The 18,306-nt window shown below is 46.7% G+C and overlaps 1 protein-coding gene across 2 annotated transcripts in view; it reads left to right on the forward strand.

The window, feature by feature from the left end:
• Positions 1 to 18,306, forward strand: part of USP33 (ubiquitin specific peptidase 33) — a 1,143,586-nt gene that overhangs the window by 1,012,954 nt on the left and 112,326 nt on the right. The window lies entirely within an intron of this gene.

The raw sequence follows: 18,306 nt of genomic DNA on the forward strand, positions 1-18,306 counted from the left end.
ATGGGTCATAGTACGACATTGGTTTTTTTCATAAGGAGAGGAATCTGCTAGAGGAAGGGTATCGATTGGAAGAACTAATGACTTGCCTTCGGTAATGTTCTTTTTAATGGATATGTTCTTCCTCCCACAGATTCGTCATACTTTAATGCGCCCTTCTACTGATTGAGCAAATTAAATTACTAAAAACCTATTTTGTGCTTCATATGTGTTAACTATGGCACAACTCATGCCTTTTGCTAGAGACTCTTTTCCAAGCTTGTGAAGACTCATGGGCTGTTGGCACACTCTGTAGGGGAAAATCAAAAACAAATGGAGACTGGTGTGTTGTCATTTATCACACAAAGGTGTACCTGCAAGATGCAAGTGGTTACTTACTACCATTAGACAATACCCAACAAATGGCAGTTTGCCACACACCAAGAACATTTGGAACCAAATACTAAACCCACAGCCATAAGTGCTGGAAGCCGTAATAAAGTAACACTGTCTGCAGTCATTTAAAGTTGTGCCTTGTGTGACCAGGCCACCTGGTCTTGTCAGGAGGAGGGAGAGGAAGGTCCTATCCGTAGCCCATTTTCAAACCTGTTCCAGGATGCAGACCCTCCCACCCCGCCTTAGCTCAAACTCTGGTGCCCAGGAGTCCACCAAGACTGGTGAATTTCTGGAGACTTGGACCACAGCGACGGCTTGGCAGCCATATGAGGCAGAGGAGAAGGGGGTAGAGGGCCAGGGAGCCCGAGGAAGGACGTTTCTTCGTGGGAAAGAGAGGGCCCACCAGTGGGGGAAGCCAGGCAGCAGATTACGCTGTCTGGAGTGACCCATGGCAGGGAGACTGCTGCCGGACTGAAGAGTTTATTAGGCTGCGGAGTGGAGGGTTTATTAGGCTGCGGTAGAGCAGCGTTCTCAGGCTGTGCCGGCACAGAAGAGGAATCCTCCAGAGAAGCACACCATCGCATTGAAACCCTCTAACCCACTGGGGATCTTTAATATGTAAAGGGGGCTGCAAGAAGACTGCGACAGTGAGGGAAGCTGGTCTCCATGGGCTGGTTATTTCATGGCTTGAATATGGGAGCCTGTGTGAGAAATGAGGGTGGGACTAAAGGCCCTTGTGAAAGATGTCCCTGCCCTCCCGACACAGCCCTGGAAAATATGTAAATGGTTGGTCAGGGGGGCGCAGTAAGGAGAGGGGGCGGAAGATTTAAGGAGGCGCAGGAAAGGATTTAGGTGGGTTAGAAGGGTGAGGCTGAAGGTAGAAAGGAGGGGGGGGGGGCAAGAGACCAGCTGGAGGAAGTGGTGGTGGAGTGTTTGAGTTTTTCATAGGAGGAAGGGTACTGCAGAGTGGATGTGCGAGTGGTAGTGAAAAGAAAGTGTGGAGTAGTGGAGGTAGTAGTGCGTGGTAGGGGTTGTAAGAAGAGAGAACCAGTCGTAGCAGTGGTGGTGGAGGCGAGGTATTAGTGGTAGAACTGACGTGGGAGGAGAAGTTGAAAAGTGTAGTAACATAAGTAGTAGAGGAGTGCTAGTGCTTGAGAGGCGGTAGTTGTGTTAATACTTTGGTGACGTGTAGCTGTTGTATAGCATACAAGGACCTCCGATCATAGAGGCCACACCACTTCCGTCCCCTCCTTACCCTACTACCTCGTGCTGCTTTTGACGTACCACGTGAACCTCATGCTCCCCTTTGGGTAGTTGCACCACTACACCTCACCAAGTTTCCTCAAGCCATAGGCTTCTGTTTCCTCTGTGGTAGCTGTTAAGATGGATTTCTAAACTCTGACCTGGTGGGCCGAAGTTTAGGAGGCCACCCTAGTTTAGTGGAGCAGGGGAACTTTCTGGACAAACCAGACCAATCTACAGAAACTTGGCAGGTGGTCAAGACTAAGTCTCTGGAGGGGTGAGGGTGATTGGAAGCCCACAATGAGCACACACAGTAAAGCTCCACAGATTACTCTTAGACAGATGTATATTAAAAATACATTTATTATAGGCCTTAGTAATTAAAGCACAATTAAACCACAGTTATGAAGAAACAATACCACACACGATCATACACTATCTAACATATATACAATGATGCAATGAGCCTAAGGCTGCTGATGGGGGGAGAAAATAACCACGACTTGTAACAGCAAAGGGGTTAAATCAACACGGATATCAGTTTAGGCAGTCCTTCATCAACAATCCCTAACCTACGTAGTCGAGCCCTAAGAAGAGAGGAGCCTAGTGCTCAAAGTACAGTTGTGCGGTAAAGCGCTGTTGTGCGTAATCAAAAAAGCACATTCTCTTCAAGGGGCTTGAGCAGCTCAGGAAGGGGCTTGAGGCGAGGAAAAATTAATTACTGGTCCTAGAACTGTCTAACCTTGTAGATAGAGCGGATTTCGAAGTTCGGGAATAGCTGGGGAGCGCAGGCTACCCCGGCCAAAGTGAGTGTCTTTTAAGGGACACTTGTGCTAAAAATGAATGGATGTGCTATGGTGCCACCAGTAAGTTAGGAAAGTACTTGCCGACCTTCGACACAGTCCAAACCAAACTTTGGCAGTCTAGCCCACTTCGCCTGTAGATGTAAACCGTGCATTTTCAGGACGCTCCGGCTCTCAGTGGCTGTGGTATGGGACAATCGTGCATGGCGGGATGTTTGTTTTTTCTCAGCCCTCGAACAAAGGATAGTTCCGGTGCAGCACGTCTCATGACACGGTAGGCAAGAACTGCAGGAATTTTCAGTGATGGTTACCACAGCAGGGCAACACAGGGACCACAAATGTTCATGGCGTGGCAGACTCTCGTAAATCCCGACCCAGTGGAGCTAGAATGAGTTTTGCCGAGAGAGGGCCCAGGACCACAAGCTAGCGATACCCCCCATCTCGAGTCTCAACATGGGACGGCAGCCTTCCTGTGCGAGACCCTGGCTTTGAGCTGGACAGTTTACTGGATGGCCCAGGAACACTTCCGAAGAGGCTCTTTGCGAGGGTAAGTAGGAGAACCTGAGATTAATTGTTCCCACTATTCCAAAGGAGCTAAGCGCCCTTGCAGACCTTCTTGGTTCGTTGAAGAAACAGGGGTCCGACTGGACAAAAGCGTGGTCAGGCTGCCAAACCTTCTGAGCATGTCACTGGCGGTTCCTCGATTCTGCTTTCTTGTTAAGGATACTTGGCTCCTTATGAGGTTCGGTGTGAACCTCAGTAGATCGATCTTGAATGGATGCACAGCCCCTTCTCTTATCCAAGATTCGGTTCATGCTCAAATCTCAGATAGCCAATGGAGGATCTGCTCTCTTGCATGCACGCCAGGCGTGGGCCAGTCGTGGCCCATGGTGGTTTCAGTCATTCATGGCTACGAGACATACTGGCACCAGTAGTGTGGATTGGAACCAGACAGTCTCGACCCTCTTCCTGGGCGCTACCACATGTGACATGCAGGAGCCCACGAAAAACACATTTTTTGTTGGAGGCTGCATTCCCAAATAAGGACTACCTGGGTCTCTGGAACTGGGAAAAGGCAAAGGGACAAAACGGCCAAAAGACAGAACTAAAGACTTTGTGGCACAGCCATTTTCGACACTGGCCACAGACTTGGGCTAAACGCGGTATGGTCCATAAAAACAAATGAAAAATACTTTAAAAGTAAACTGCTGCCACCAGTTCGTCCTAGGCACACTTGTACAAACACCAAAAAATCCTTAGAGGGTGGCTAGGGCCATACAAGAAAAGGACCCCTATGCGCGGTACAGTAAGGTACTTGGCACATAGATACACATTTACCAAGAAATGGCAACCTAGTCGAAGACTAAGGGAAACATAGTTTCCCAGTACTTACAGCCTGAAGGATGTGTCGGTTTCCCATAACAAATGAGCGAAAGCCCAGAGGAGTGCAGCTGAAGGCTGTGCTCCACTGGTAAAAGTCAGGTTAGGTAAGCCAAACAAAAGCAAAATGTTTGTGGGGTTCACACATGCTGGGGAAATTGCACATAAAGGGAAATCTTTTCTATCACTCGCCCCTCCAAGACCTAAAAACAGGGGGACTTAATCCACCCCTGGATGAGTCTCATGTTCAGGTTGGCTAAACATTCTGGGCAACCCATCGACATTGCTATGTTGGCCACCTGGCCTGTGCTCAATGGTGAAGTCAAACCCTTGCAGTCTTATGGATCACCTGACCAACTTTGGATTCTGTCCCTTCATGTTCATTAGCCATTTTAAAGGCTCACGATCAGTTTGCACAGTGAAGTGGGTCCCATAGAGTTAGGGCCTCAGCTTCCTTAGGGCCCACACAGTGAAACATTCTTTCTCTACAGTGGACCATCTGAGCTCTCTGTCCTTAAACTGGCAACTAATAAATCCAATCGAGTGTTGATTTGCCTTTCTCATCTACCCTTAATTTATTTTATTTTATTTTATTTGCATTTGTTAAGCGCACTTGCAGCCCATGAGGCATCGAGGCGCTGTTACAGAGAAAACACAGATTAAGATTAGATTATTTTTTTTTTTTTTGTCTTAGTTACGAATTTATAACGCGCTTAAACACTCGGAGGTTTCTAAGCGCGGACCCGGGGATCGAACCAGTTGTTGCTTTGTGTCGTCTTTCTTCCAAGACGCGCACGCTGCCGCTGTGCTATCCTCCCGGGACGTACAGCACCTATGCCAGTGTCAGAGGCATCTGTCTGCACAATAAAAGCATGTTTGTAGTCAGGGGCCCTGAGGGCAGGGGCCTGGCACAGGGAGCCTTTTAAGCCATTGAAGGCCTTCTCACACTCCTCAGACCAAGAGACCTTCTTGGGCTTCTTTGGAGTGGTGAGCGCAGTCAGAGGGGCAGTTATGGTGCCATAGTCTGCCATAAAATTTCGATAGTACCCAGTGAGACCCAAGAAGGCTCTCACCTGAATTTGTGTAGTGGGGGTAGTCCAGTCTTGAACTGCTTATACTGTACTTGGTAGAAGCTGAATTCTACCGCCACCTACTTCATGTCCAAGGTAGACCACAGATCCTTGTCCAATCTGGCGCCTGCTGGCCTTTATGGTCAAGTGGGCCTTCTCAAGGGCCTGCAATACTATTCCCAGGTGTTTAACATGTTCTTCCCAGGTGGCACTGAAAACTGCTATATCATCCGGATATGCTAAGCAGAATTCATCCAACCCATTTAGGACATGATTCACAAGTCTTTGAAAAGTACCAGGTGCATTCTTTAATCCAAAGGGCATTACCCTGAACTGGTAAAGACTCTCTGGGGTTGAGAATTCTGTCACCGCCTTGGCATGTTCTGTTAGGGTGATTTGCCAATACCCTGCAGTGAGGTCAAATGCGCTGAGGTACTTGGAGGCACCCAAGGTACCCACCAGCTCATCAGTTCTACGCAAGGGGTGAGCATCTGTCCTGATGACAGCATTCAGAGCCCTGTAATCCACACAGAATCTCAGCTCAGCAGTACCTGTATTTGGCACAAGAACCACAGGACTGGACCAGGGACTACTAGAGGGTTCAATCACCCCAAGATCTAACATCTTGTTGATCTCCGTTTTGATGTTATCTGACATCCTGTACCTCCTACCTTTGGTAGGCCCACTGTCTCCTGTGTCAATTTTGTGTTTGCACCAAGGTGTCAAACCAGGTGTCAGGGAGAACAAGGGAGAGAACTGCCTAAGCAAGCAAAGTTCTTACTTCCTCTTGTGGAACGCTTTGGGGTCCTAATCAGGTCTCTTAAGGTCCACTAAATAGTTTCCTTCACCCAGTTGCTGCACAACTGTAATGGCCTGACGACTTGTCCTGTAGAGCTCTACTCCTTAGAGGATTCATAATCCGGACTTCTTGGCCTACGGTAAAGTGAATAAGTGAAGTCTTCTGGTCATACCAATGTTTTACCAGAGCCTGACCTGCCTTCAACTCATCACTGGCCTGAGCCATCAGAAGGACCATTCTTTTTCTTAATCCCAACACAGTCCACTGCATTGGTAGTCATAGGAGGCGTTGGGAGTTCCCACCCTTCCCTGACTATGGCTAGTGGTCCCCTAACATGGTGACCAGAAAGAAGTTCAAAGGAGCTGAAGCCATCGCCCTCCTGTGGTACCTCGCTGTAGGCAAAAGTAAGCATGGCAGCAGGAGATCCCATTTTCTCCTTTGGGGTTCTTCCAGAGCCCCAATCATGCTCTTGGGAGTTATATTAAACCTCTCAACTAAGCCATTCATGTGTTGGTGATAAGTTGAGGAAAACCTATAAGTGACCCCACACTCTTTCCACATGGCTTGCTGCCTCTGTCCGACATAACTTGTTTATGGAAGCCAACCCCAGTAAAAATGCCTAGCAATGCTTTTGCAACAGACCTGGCAGTTAAGTCTTCAATGGGATGGCATCAGGATATCTGGTGACATGATCAACCAGCACCAAGATACACCTATTGTCCGTGGATGTCTTGAGGGTCAAGGGGACCAACAATGTCAATCCCTACCCTTCAAATGGCACCCCCACCACAGGGAGTGGCACCAATGGGGCCTAGATGGTTGAACCCCTTTTACCAGAAATATGGCAAGTGGCACAACACAATGGCCTTTCACCTGGACTTCCATATTGGGCCAGTAGAAATGCATGGATGGGCTCGGCTTGGTTCTCTTGATCCCAAGGTGATCAGCTAGAGGAACTTCATGGGGGAGTAGTCTTACTTGAAAGGGGACCACTAACCTCCTAACTAACTAACCTTCAGTTGACTCTGTGGGCTCACTGTACAAGAGCCCACCTTCCCAGTACATCCTATGCTTCCCAGGAGGTTCACCCTCGAGTTGGGAGCAGGCCAGTCTCCTAAGGCCTTCTAAAGATGGGCACTCATGTTGGCCCTTACTAATCTTTTCCCTATCAGCACCACCTTCAACCAATAAACTTTGGAGTTCAGGATGATCATGGGGGTTAAGAATTTCAGGCAGCACCTCTTCCGGTTCAGGTGATTGGCCAACTACCTCCAACTCTGTGGTAGGTGAGTTAGGGTTAATGTTGTCTTTCCCTCGTCTTGTTTTTTTGACTCCAATAGCTTTGGGTTTCGCCTTTGACTTTGGCTCAGCCTTGAACTTGGCCAGCGCAGCCTTTGTTTGTGACCTTGTGCATGGTTGTTCTGCTGTGTCCCCCACAAGACCTAAGTCTCTAAGGTAATTTCCCAGCAGAACCTTTTCAGGGACTTGCCTCTCTGTACACTCACAGGTATCCTTATTACTGTATCATTGATAGTTAGATTTACAGGCATTCCTGGGAACTTGAGAGGGGGGCCATCAGCTAACTTGGTGGAGTGGTGTGCCGCCAATGATTTCTGCTTTAATGCCAGTAAGACGGAGATCTCATTGGAACACCAGCCCCTCCTTTCCTCTCTCTCTCTCTCTCTCTGGCCGCCCACTCTGGGCCCTCTTCCTGCTCCAAACTGTGAGGCTAAGAACCTTGGGGTCATCTTTAACTCCACCCTCTCCTTCTCTTATCACATCTCTGACGTCTCTAAGAAGTCAAAGTTTCAGCTGCACCCCCTCAGAGGTATTCTTCCTTTCCTCACTTTCCCCCAGAAGCATACTGTCTCCAGGGCTCTGGACTACAGCAACAGCCTTTTTCTTCATCTTCCTGCCTCTACTCTCTGTCCTCTACAACTTGTCCAGAACAGGACTGCAAGACTTGTCCTTGGCCTCAAGCCCAGGCATCGTATCTCTCCAGCTCTGAAAATCTCTTCATTGGCTCCCAGTGGCAGCAACAATCAAGTTCAAGACCATCTGCATTGTCCACAAGGCTTTCTGGGGCATGGGACCGCACTACCTCCAACTGTCTCTTCCTAAATATCTCCCATCTCGAGCTCTCCACTCATCCAACTCTGAGGGTCAGTCGCTTTTCCAAGCAGAGAGTTGGGGGCAGATCTTTCTTCATCTGGGGCCTCCCTCTGGAACTACCTCAGACTCACACTTGAACAGAACCATCTCCGGTTCCAAAAGCAACTCAAGACCTTCCTCTTTGCTTTCGCTTTCTCTCTTCCTCTCCCCTGCTGATGACCCATCTGTTCCACGCACTGGTTACCTGGCCACCCTTTGAACTTGAGCCCAGTTCTCTGCCTGTCCAGTTGCACCTTGCACTGCCTCTTGGCTCCCTTAGCACTTGTGGTCTGTATCTGTAACCCTACAGTACCCTTTCTCTGCACTTAAGAGCCGCCCGTTGACTGCACTTTCTGATTACCTGCACTGAGCCATCCCCTCATTGCACTTCTCCCCTTCCCTGTGCGATCTGTATGACACAAGGCCTAGTAAGATCATTGTTTTGTTCTCGCTGTTTCCCCCCTCCTTGTCTTGTCGCACCTAGAAACACTTATGTACAGACGTGTTATAAATGCCATATCATACATCAAGGGAGCTCTGGCAAGCTCTTCTTGGTCTACCAACGTGGAATCCACCACAGTCCTGATAGCCCCATTATCCCTAAGGGCAGGAGTATCTACTCCATTGATCAGCACACTGTCCTTTAAGTACTGCTTGGTATTATCCGGAATACTTGAATAAGCCTCTGAGACTCTAGGCTCCCAGGAAACTAGGGATACTAAGACTACATCAGATTCTATCCCACTGGGGAAGGAGTCTGAAGAGAAGGATGCCCCTGTGTTAATTTCTTCCTCCTCATATGAGGGGAAGGCCAAACTCAGAGTGGACCCCCAAGGTTTAGACCTTACATTGGGGTCCCCCTTCATGTGGTCACGTGCACCACAAGCCACACAAGACCCACTGGGTCTTGGGACATGGGGAGGCTTATTGTAACCAGAATTATGCCTGGGAAGATGATTCCCACTATTCTGAATATTCTCATGTGACTTACCCTTGTTATGCTTTTTGTGGCCCTTATGAGACGAGGTGTTATCAGATCCCCCACCCTCCTTATCTTTGTGCTTTTTCTCCTCCTCCTGCTTACCAGGAGCAGGCTTGTCCTTATGGGACACTGTGTGTGACACCCACAAATACGCTGCACTGACTAACTTCTTAGAATCTAACTCCTTTGAATCAGCGAAGTGCTGCTGAAGCTCTGGGGAACAAGAAGAAAAAATGTGTTCAAGCATGACTAAACGAATCATACCCTCAAAGGTGGTGATCTTGTAACCTTCCACCCAGCCAGTCAGGTTTTTCAAGGAATCCGTTACATAAGAGACCCAAGTGTTACCTTCTTTCTTTTTGTAATCCCTGAATCTTTTTAAGCATTAGACAGGAGTCTTACCAAACGAGACTAGAGTTTCCTTTAATTTCGTAAAGTCTTTTCTATCAGCTTTAGCCATTTCCATAATGGCACTGCAGCCAGAATGAGAGTCTACTGAGCAGCCATGCAATTGTATCAGCATCCACAACTTCTCCAGCATGGGGTCTGGCATGGATTCACATGCTTATGAATATTACCTGTCGTCAGGCTGGGAATCCTCGGTAAAGGAAAAAACAGATTCAATTTCACTTACAAACTGTATTTCTCCTTTAAACCAATCCCTGCCCTCTGGGTCATACTACCCTCATCTAATGGCAGTCCTCTGCCTAAGCCCCTCCTGTGGCAGCCATCTTCAGATTTTTACAGCATGCTTCAGTTTTGGGAGTCCTTGAGTTTGCTCTGTGAGCTACTTGTACGTTTTTTCATGTTTTTGATGGGAAAAGGTTCTATTTTTGTTGCTTCTTTAAAAAGTGGGGGAAATCAGGTATAATGATAGGCTAAGGGGGAGCAAACCTGACCTGTATATAATTAGAACAACAAAGCTCCCACACCTAAATTAGGTTTATGGTATGTAGTTCACTGGATGAATTAGGGATCCACACATTAGTGAACGACAATTCAAACAAAGACAAGTAGAAGTTCAAGGAAAATACAACCTGACTTCATAGAACAATATTATAAAAACATAAACAGTTTTTAATAAATAGAGTTGTTAAAATCATCACATAAAACATAGTGTCCAGTGCTCTAAAGTGCATAGCGATGTTCGTCACATCAATACTAATGTGCAAAATGTGCTTCAATTGTACAAAAAACGCAATTTCACACTATCTCTCCTTTAGAGATCTCAATTCAAATGTGCATAAAAATATGAACAGCTTTCAGTTATTCAAGTCTCCATTTTTACAATAGGATTGAACCACTTGATTTTACAACAGGTGATACTGTTTTGTTGACAATGAGTACCTCCTGTCTAGATGTCTGGGTTAGTCAATACCTGAGTTTCACCTATTCAAGATTCTTAAGCTTTTATTGATGCTTTATATTAGTATCTCAAGTTTCCCAACATGTTTCGTTCCTCTAGTGGTTAGAATTACTATAAGGAACTTCTTCAGGGGTATAGATACACCGGGGCGTAACAACGCCTTAAACCGGTCTTGCAGTGGTCTCTAAGGAAGAACTTGACAAGTTGACGTTGTCGTAGCAGTGCGGATGGTGGTTTGTTGATTCCCAAATTGCAATTCTAATGCGTAATTATCTTCACCCTTATGGTTTCAATCCCAAAGGGAATATCCAGGCCAAACCTTAAAGAAACACAGACCACACCTTATTAATACATGTGGTCTCTAAAATACATCAATAATATTAACAATATTGTGATGTATTAGGAGATGCTTACTGTATCTTAGTGTCAGTAAGACCACTCCTCAAAGGCTGTTTGAATGTTCAATGTCAGCGCCTTATGAAGCCCTGTAGATAAACAAAATACAGGACAAATAGTCCCATCGTCTCTCGTCGCAAAATATAGGCTGGCTCTCTAATAGTGTCAAAGTAAGGTTTACTGGGAGCGTAAATGGGAGAAAATGACAAAAAAGTCTCGAAGTTAACAGACTTACTTGTGGCCGGCAGCTCACAACTCCATAGTACGAAGTCATAGTCAGTTAATGCTCTTCTTAATCACAAGTCACAAAGGTATTTTTGTTGCAAAAGAGCCGGTCTGTTCACTTCTCCATCTGCCGCCAACGGGGATCCGTTGTCAGTGAATTTCAGCGCTCCTCAATGGCGAAGATCGTCCTTCGTGCCGGAGAAGGAGGGAAGGTCCCTCTTCAAACCCTGCACCAAGTGCGGGGTACGGAACGTGTTTGTAGAAGACCAGTACCTGCAATGCCTCTACTGCAGGTGTGGCCAGCATACCATCCGTAGGCCAGATGCGGCCCTCCATCCGGCGAAATGCGGCCCACCAAGAGTGTTTACTTTTCTAATGAGATACGGCCCACTTCAAGCAGTCAGCGACATTTAATTACATAAGTAAACCGTTTGCTTAGGACCATTGCTGGGGTCACGCATGCCTGACAAATCTGTACCTTTTAGGGAGCCTTGGGCAATGGGGTTGAGGGTGGAGGTGGGGGATAAGAGGGGTCCTGATACAGCAATTAATGTGCAAGGTTAGCCTCTTTGCAGATGATGCTCTTTTATACCTCACTAAACCGATAGTTTGGAGCAATATGGGGAATTTTCCGGCTTTAAGGTTATCTGGAGAAGTTGGTGGCATATGTGGTGGAGGTTCTGTCGGAGGCAGAAAGAATGTTCGTTGGATTGCCATTTCGGGAGCAGGGGGGACTCCTTCCGATACCTGGGGATACAGGTGTCCTGTGTCCTGCAACTACGGGGATTTCTTTGCGATGAACTAATTGCCGGTATGGTCAGAGGTGCGGAGGGACTTGGAGAGATGGGCAAGGTTGGGACTCTCATGGATGTGCTGCCTAAATTGTATAAAAATGGGGGTGCTTCCAAAATTCTTGTTCTTTCAAATGCTCCCAGTGGTGGTCCTGTGGATGTTCCTGGGGGAAGTCAAGGCGGTATTGTTGAAGTTTCTCTGGGCGGCGTCCAAGTATAGGGTGGCCTATAAGGTCCTAATCCTACTAAAGGAGGTGGGGGGGGAGTGGGGCTCCCTGATTGCTGGACATATTACAGAGCAGCTCAGTTTCGGATCATGGTAGACCACCTCGACCCACTCACCGAGAAGCAGTGGGTGTTAATGGACAACGCCCTCCTAGCACATGTCACACTGGGGGAAATGGCTTTCGGTTCTTAAGGCACGCATCTCAAGGAGGGTGCTACAACACCCAATCTGGCAGTCCTGTCGCTCTTTGGATGGAAGGGGGTGAACAGGTGGCTCACTACGTGGTCATCACCCTTAACTTGTATTTGGCCTCCACCCTTGTGGGACGGTGGCAAGGAACCCCTGGCTTTTCAATTGTGGCACGAAGGGGGGCTTAGCAGGGTGGGGCAGTTGTGGGACTGCAGGGTTTTCATGCCACTAGTGAGATTAGAGGAATGCCTGCAAGTGGGAAAACTATCAGTGTTCCGCTACTTACAGTTAAAGGGAACCTTATTGGACGACCGGTGGGGTAAGAGCCTGCAAAGAGGTTTGACAGATTTTGAGCATATCTTGATTGCGAGGATGGGTTCAAGGGGCCTCATCGACAAGTTCTACAGGGTTATGTTATTGACAGAGCCGAGGGACTCACCCCCGGCCAGGAACAAGTGGGACAACCTGGGGAAGGACATTGATGACGCCCTGTGGGCACTGATGTGCAGAAGAGTATCATGCTCAGTGATCTCTCTGTAATATAGGCACCAGGCTCTCAAGTTGTTGCATAGGTGGCATTATCTGCCCACAGTATTAGCCAAAATGTACAGGGTGTGTGACCCTCAATGTTGGACGTGTCATCGGGAGCAAGGTATTGGGTAAGAATTAGTGTAGTAGCACACTGTGAGACTACATAGCACTTATCGGCTTGGTATTGGGTAACATACCTTTTGGTATAGGTCTGTACTACCCAAGTTGGTAGTGTGACTGAGCAGCCAGGCCTATCTCAAGAGGGGTAAATGTGAGCTGTAGCAATGAAGCCCACAAATGCAAATATCCAAGTAACACAGTCAAGGTTTCGGCTATAAATAGTTATTTATTTAAGGGCATGATATGTAACAATCACATATACTTTAAAATACTTTACAGAATCAGCACAAGTTAGTACTCTTTAGATATGCTTTTTACACACTTCCTACACTCGCAGGTGACTTCATTCACAAGGACAGTAATGGCATTTATATATCCCTAATTACACTTTGCAGATTCTGAGTTTGCATAAAGGAAAGGTTAAAGGAAGGAACAAGGTTAAACAGGTTCACATTTACTGTGGGAATGTCCGAGAGTGCTATTGTATTGGCGGGATGTCATTGATAGGATTGATCTGATTTATGGAATAAACTTACAAAAGTCTGCAGCTAATATAGTTCTATTGTCACATAAAAATAGATGTGTGCGTTCTAGAAAATGTACTTATTGGATTGATAGGGCAGTGATGGTAGCAATTAAATTAATTCTCAGAATTTGGAAAAAGAGGAAAAAGCCTAATGTCGAGGAGTGGTTAACGGAGTTGCATATTCTATCACAGTATGATAAGGTTTCATTGGAAAATAAAGATAAAGGTGAGAAATACATAAAGTTATGGGGCCCATTTTTAGCTCTTTATGATTAATGTGACAGTGGAGCTGATCTGGTGGATATGTCATCTGAGGAGGAAAGGGGGATAAGGCAGAGGTGATGGTGTTTGTTTTTTTTTTGTTTGCATGAGAAATGTACGAACCACAAAACGTTTGTACATTTCTCATGCGAACACACGTTCAGAACCCCTACACAACCAAACCCCCACCCACAACCACACACACCCACCCCCACCCACCACACACCCCACACCCTCAACACCCCCGACCCACACCCCCAACATAAACATACCCTACTTACCTTCTCTTCACGCTGAGTCCCTGCGGCGCCAGTTCCCTTTCACTTCTGTGATCGGGAACTGGCGCCGCAGGGTCCTTTTCTTCTTTTTTTTTTTTTTTCTTTTTCGGGAGCTGCAGGGGATTCCCCCACCATCCCTGCTCACTATATGCTAAAGTATAGTGAGTGGGGTGTTGCAGGGGACACCCCCGCAACCCCTGTTTTTTCTGGTTTTTTCGGGTGTGCTGCGGGGGTGCGCAGTCTTTTTTTAAAATAATTTTTTTATATACTTCCCTACAATGCTACCACCAAAGGTTTGAACTTTTGGTGTTCGAACCTTTGGTGGTAGCATTGTCCGGTCTTTTTGAATGGTCGGACCTTTTGTTTTCGGTCCGATCGTACAATTCCTACTGGAAGGAGGTTTTAGCGTGGATCAATGGGGTTGATGGGATTGATAGAAGGCTGTCGCTGTGGCTCCTCCTTTTCAGAGCGGGGTTGGAGTAGAAAGGGACAAGATGGAGGAGGGGCACATGATGCAGTCATGTTAGTGGATACCAAGTTTTGCTTGGCCCAGCAGTGGAAGAATCTGCATCTCCCGAAAGAAAAATAGTGGGTGGCAAATGTAAGAGCTATCTACGACATGGAATTTCTAACACACCTTCTGGATGAATCCAGACCAAACATCGAAGGCTTGTGTGTCCCCTTTTTCGAAAAGTATTGCCGATGATTAGTATGGGAAACAGAGGGGGGGGGGGGTATTTGTATTTATTAAATTTTATATAGCGCTTTACGCCAAAGGTGATTGTCCTCTGGGGGCAAACCGCGAGAAATCCTTTAAGGGATGTATTGCAATGGTTGATTTCATTTGGAAATGAGGACTGTTGGGGCCTAGCTGGGTAACCAGCCTGGAAGATGTGGGACTGTCTCGAGGGGTGGGGTTCACTCCTTCTGGACATGTTACTACTGCAGTGCACTGAGGGCTGCTGCAGGGGTGGAGGGAGCGGGAGGAAAAGGCCATCTTGGGGCGTATTGCTTGGAAGGGGAAAGTTGAGGGGAATTGTTCTTTTATTACTGAAAATGCTAATAAAGTTCAAATTTGAAATAATCTCTTGGAAGGCTGCCCTTCTAGTCTCCATCACATCTGCGCAAAGGGTAGGTGAGATTCATGTCTTTTCCTGCAAGGCACCCTACCTGACTTTCCACGTTCATTGTTCCTAAAGTTCAGTAGTTCATGAAAATCTCAGCAGTTCATTGTTCCTAAACTTCCCACACTATCCGCATTCTAGCTGACAGCAACACTCATTTTGAAGTAATGCGGGTGACACAGTACAGTGCTTTTGTAGTAATACAGGTGACAGGAAACTGCATGTCTCTTCAATAGTGTCTGCAATGACATTGTCCGTCACATCGTGGAAAATCTCTCATGATAATTACAGAAACTCCACTTGCCACGGAGGTTGATGAATGTAAGGCACTTATGTTGAGGTCGCTGCTGCCTTGGCTGTAGATTTTGTCACCAATAATGTTGCTTCAGAATCTCAATGCTCCAACTCAAAGTAGCTGGAACCGATTTACGGGATTCATGCTTTTACCATGGTCTGCTTTATGCGGTTTGCTCCATAGTTGGAAACAAAGACAATTTCTTAACACTCGCTCCTACAGGAAAGACTATAAATATTGTCTACAAAGAGGCATTGGTTTAGTTCATTCAATAAACTTCAAACTAGGACTGAAGTAGTAATTAACGTACAAAGCACGGGTACATCTGCTAGTTCTGGCACACTCGTGGCGAAGTGGAAACCTGTACGTTAGACAATGCGCTTTAACTCTATCCTAGCAAGATGGAGGGAATTGGATGTGAACCAAAAAATAGATTTCACACTTTAGAAAGTCTGCACCTTGCTGCAATTCTGTTTGATTTTCCAATAAATGATGCTATGAAAGTAAAAAATCTAGGCTTTCTGTGGCAGTGTGATCTGGCCCTAGATGCTTAAATAAATCAATTGGTAGAAGCAGTTTTTTAAGCTATGACTGCTCCAAAGAGCGATACCTTTCATTGAGCCAGAGCATCTACTGAGTGCGGTTGGTTCTTCGGTAAATTCAAAAATGAATTATTGTAACGCGCTTTATACTAACATTTGATCTCTGCAGCTATTTCAGCTGCAGAAAGTTCAAAATGCAGCTGTCCATTTGATTTTCCATCTGACACATCGTGATCATATCTCCATCTAGAATGATCTCTTCATGGTTTGCCCGGTGGGATGAAGAATTGACTTTAAAATTCTATTCTTAGTATTTAAATGTCTGCATAATTTTAGCACCTCTATATTTGCAGAAAAAAATCCACAAATGTATCCCTTTGCAGGAACTACACTCCCAAGATAAGATGCTGCCTATTAACCCTCTATCTACTTTTAGGAGATCTCCGATTTTCAGAAGTAGCCCCTAAATTATGGAAGGCCCTCTGACAGAAGGTGGTATGGGAGATGGGTAACTTTCTTCAGTTCCGAAAAGCAATTCAAGTTTTTCTTTAGGTTTACTGCAGAGAATCTCTGTTCAGCACTCAATCTATTTGCTAACATGGTGTGTGCATGCCTTGATGCAGTATATTCTGCATGTGGCACATTACAAATGCAAATTACAATCTTCTTCAGGTCTCAGCAAAAGTGTCCAAAGATCTGGAATGGTGGTCCCAGACAAACAACCTACTGAAAGGGGTGTTGTTTCGGCAACCCTAGCTCTGACTGACCCTCGTCACATATACGTTCCTCAAAGGCTGGGGCGCTCTCCTAAAAGGAGTTGAGAGCAATCAGGCTGACCCTGGTCACTTTCCTCCTTTCGGTATAGTGGCCATGAACTATGTCAACAAACTGTGTTAGTGGGCTGCTTGCCTCCCCTGTGCAGAGAAGCATTAAGACTGTGTTTCTGGGCTCTGCAGAACAGCAGCTAATCCGGCTTGCAGGGAGATTTCGGGTGCCTTGAGAAGGTGTCCTCCCGTTGGGGGATTCTTCAGATGGAACTCTTTGCTTCTAGTGTGAGCAGAAAGTGAAGGTGGCAGTGCTCCTGTGAATTACCTTGTAGGGGAGCTCTGGGGGCACGCCTTGACGGATGAATTGGGACTTCAACCTACTCTATGCATTCCTACTGTTATCTGTCATTCCACTGATTTACGGGAGACTGCGTCTGTTCAGGTCCACAGTGATCTTGACAGCTTCAAAGTGGATCCGAAGAACGTGGTACCTGGAGTTACTGGACATGGCTCTCTGCCCTCCCTACCATCTACCACTGAGAACTGACCTCCCCGCCCACTTGGAAGGGTGCTGCACCCGTACCACCACAGTCTGAACCTTGATTCCTGGCTGCTAAAAGGCTGAGGTATAAGGAGTGGGATTTGTCGATGGACGTTCTGGGTGTGCTGCTCTCTGCTAGAAGAGCTGCCACCAAATCCATTTACATCTGCCGGTGTCCAATGTTTTTGATTTACTTCCAGGAGAGGGATTTGGACCCTTTTACTTGCTCTGCTTCCTGTGTTGTATTTTCTTCTGTCTTTGGCCTGGGCGGGCCTACAGATTGGTACGGTGAAGGGTTATCTTGCAGCCTTTCAGACTTCAACAGCACACTGGAGCAGGGCTCCTTTTTCACGATCCCCCATCGCCATTAAATTCCTGAGGGGTCTTTCCAATATGTTTTCTGCGCGCCAGTTTGTTGGTCCGGTGTGGGATTTAATTGCCACTCGGTTTGAACCCCTTAAGGTAATTTTATTGGTCACCATCACTTCCGCCAGACAGGTGAGTGAGCTCCAGGCTCTCTTTTAATCCTCCCTACTTTGCTTTCTCCAAAGAAAAGGAGACTTTGAGAGTTAGACCCTCCTTCCGAAGGTGGTCTCTGATGTTCTTCTCTCTCAAAGGATACATCTTCCTGTTTCCTTTCCTTCACCTCATCCTTCCAGGGCAGCAGAGAGTTTCCATCAGCTGGATCCAATGCAAGCCCCCGTTGTCTCGGACTAGAGAGAAGAGGACTGATGACCAACCTTTTGTTGGTTACGCGGGTGCCCGAGTTTGTTTACCAAACATACCCTTTCTCAATGGATCATTCTCTGCATCTCTGAATGCTCTGATATGGCCGGCAAGAAGTCCCTGATGGTCTGAGGGCTCACTCCAACAGAGGGTTGGCCTCCACTGTGGCTCTAAAATGCAGAGTGTCGGTTCTGGATCTTTGCCAAGCGGCTATGTGGAATTTGCACACTTTTGCTAGACATTATTGCTTGGATTCTATATCTGGTAAGATGCTCGGTTTGGCAAAGCTGTCCTTCAGAGTTTTCTGGTTTACGTGCTGTCCTTGCTACCCTCCCTCCTCCAGATCATTGCACTGCTTTGGGAGTCTATCATAAATGAGGAATCAGTCAGAGGAAGGAGTCCATTAGAAGAACACATTTCTTGGCTCTCAGTAATGGTCTTTCTGATGGACGTTCCTCCCACGTATACCTCATTGCCATTCCTACCTGCCCCTCTTGGTTTCGCCAGTATACCTTAGTTCTGTGGTCCTTCAGCGTCTGAGTGCTAGGGTACTGAGGTTGCAGTGCAGTGCACCCCTATATATACTGGCCCCAATGTCCTGTC

Source organism: Ambystoma mexicanum, chromosome 1q, assembly GCF_040938575.1.
Source record: "Ambystoma mexicanum isolate Mex_15411 chromosome 1q, UKY_AmexF1_1, whole genome shotgun sequence".
Lineage (NCBI taxonomy): Eukaryota > Metazoa > Chordata > Amphibia > Caudata > Ambystomatidae > Ambystoma > Ambystoma mexicanum.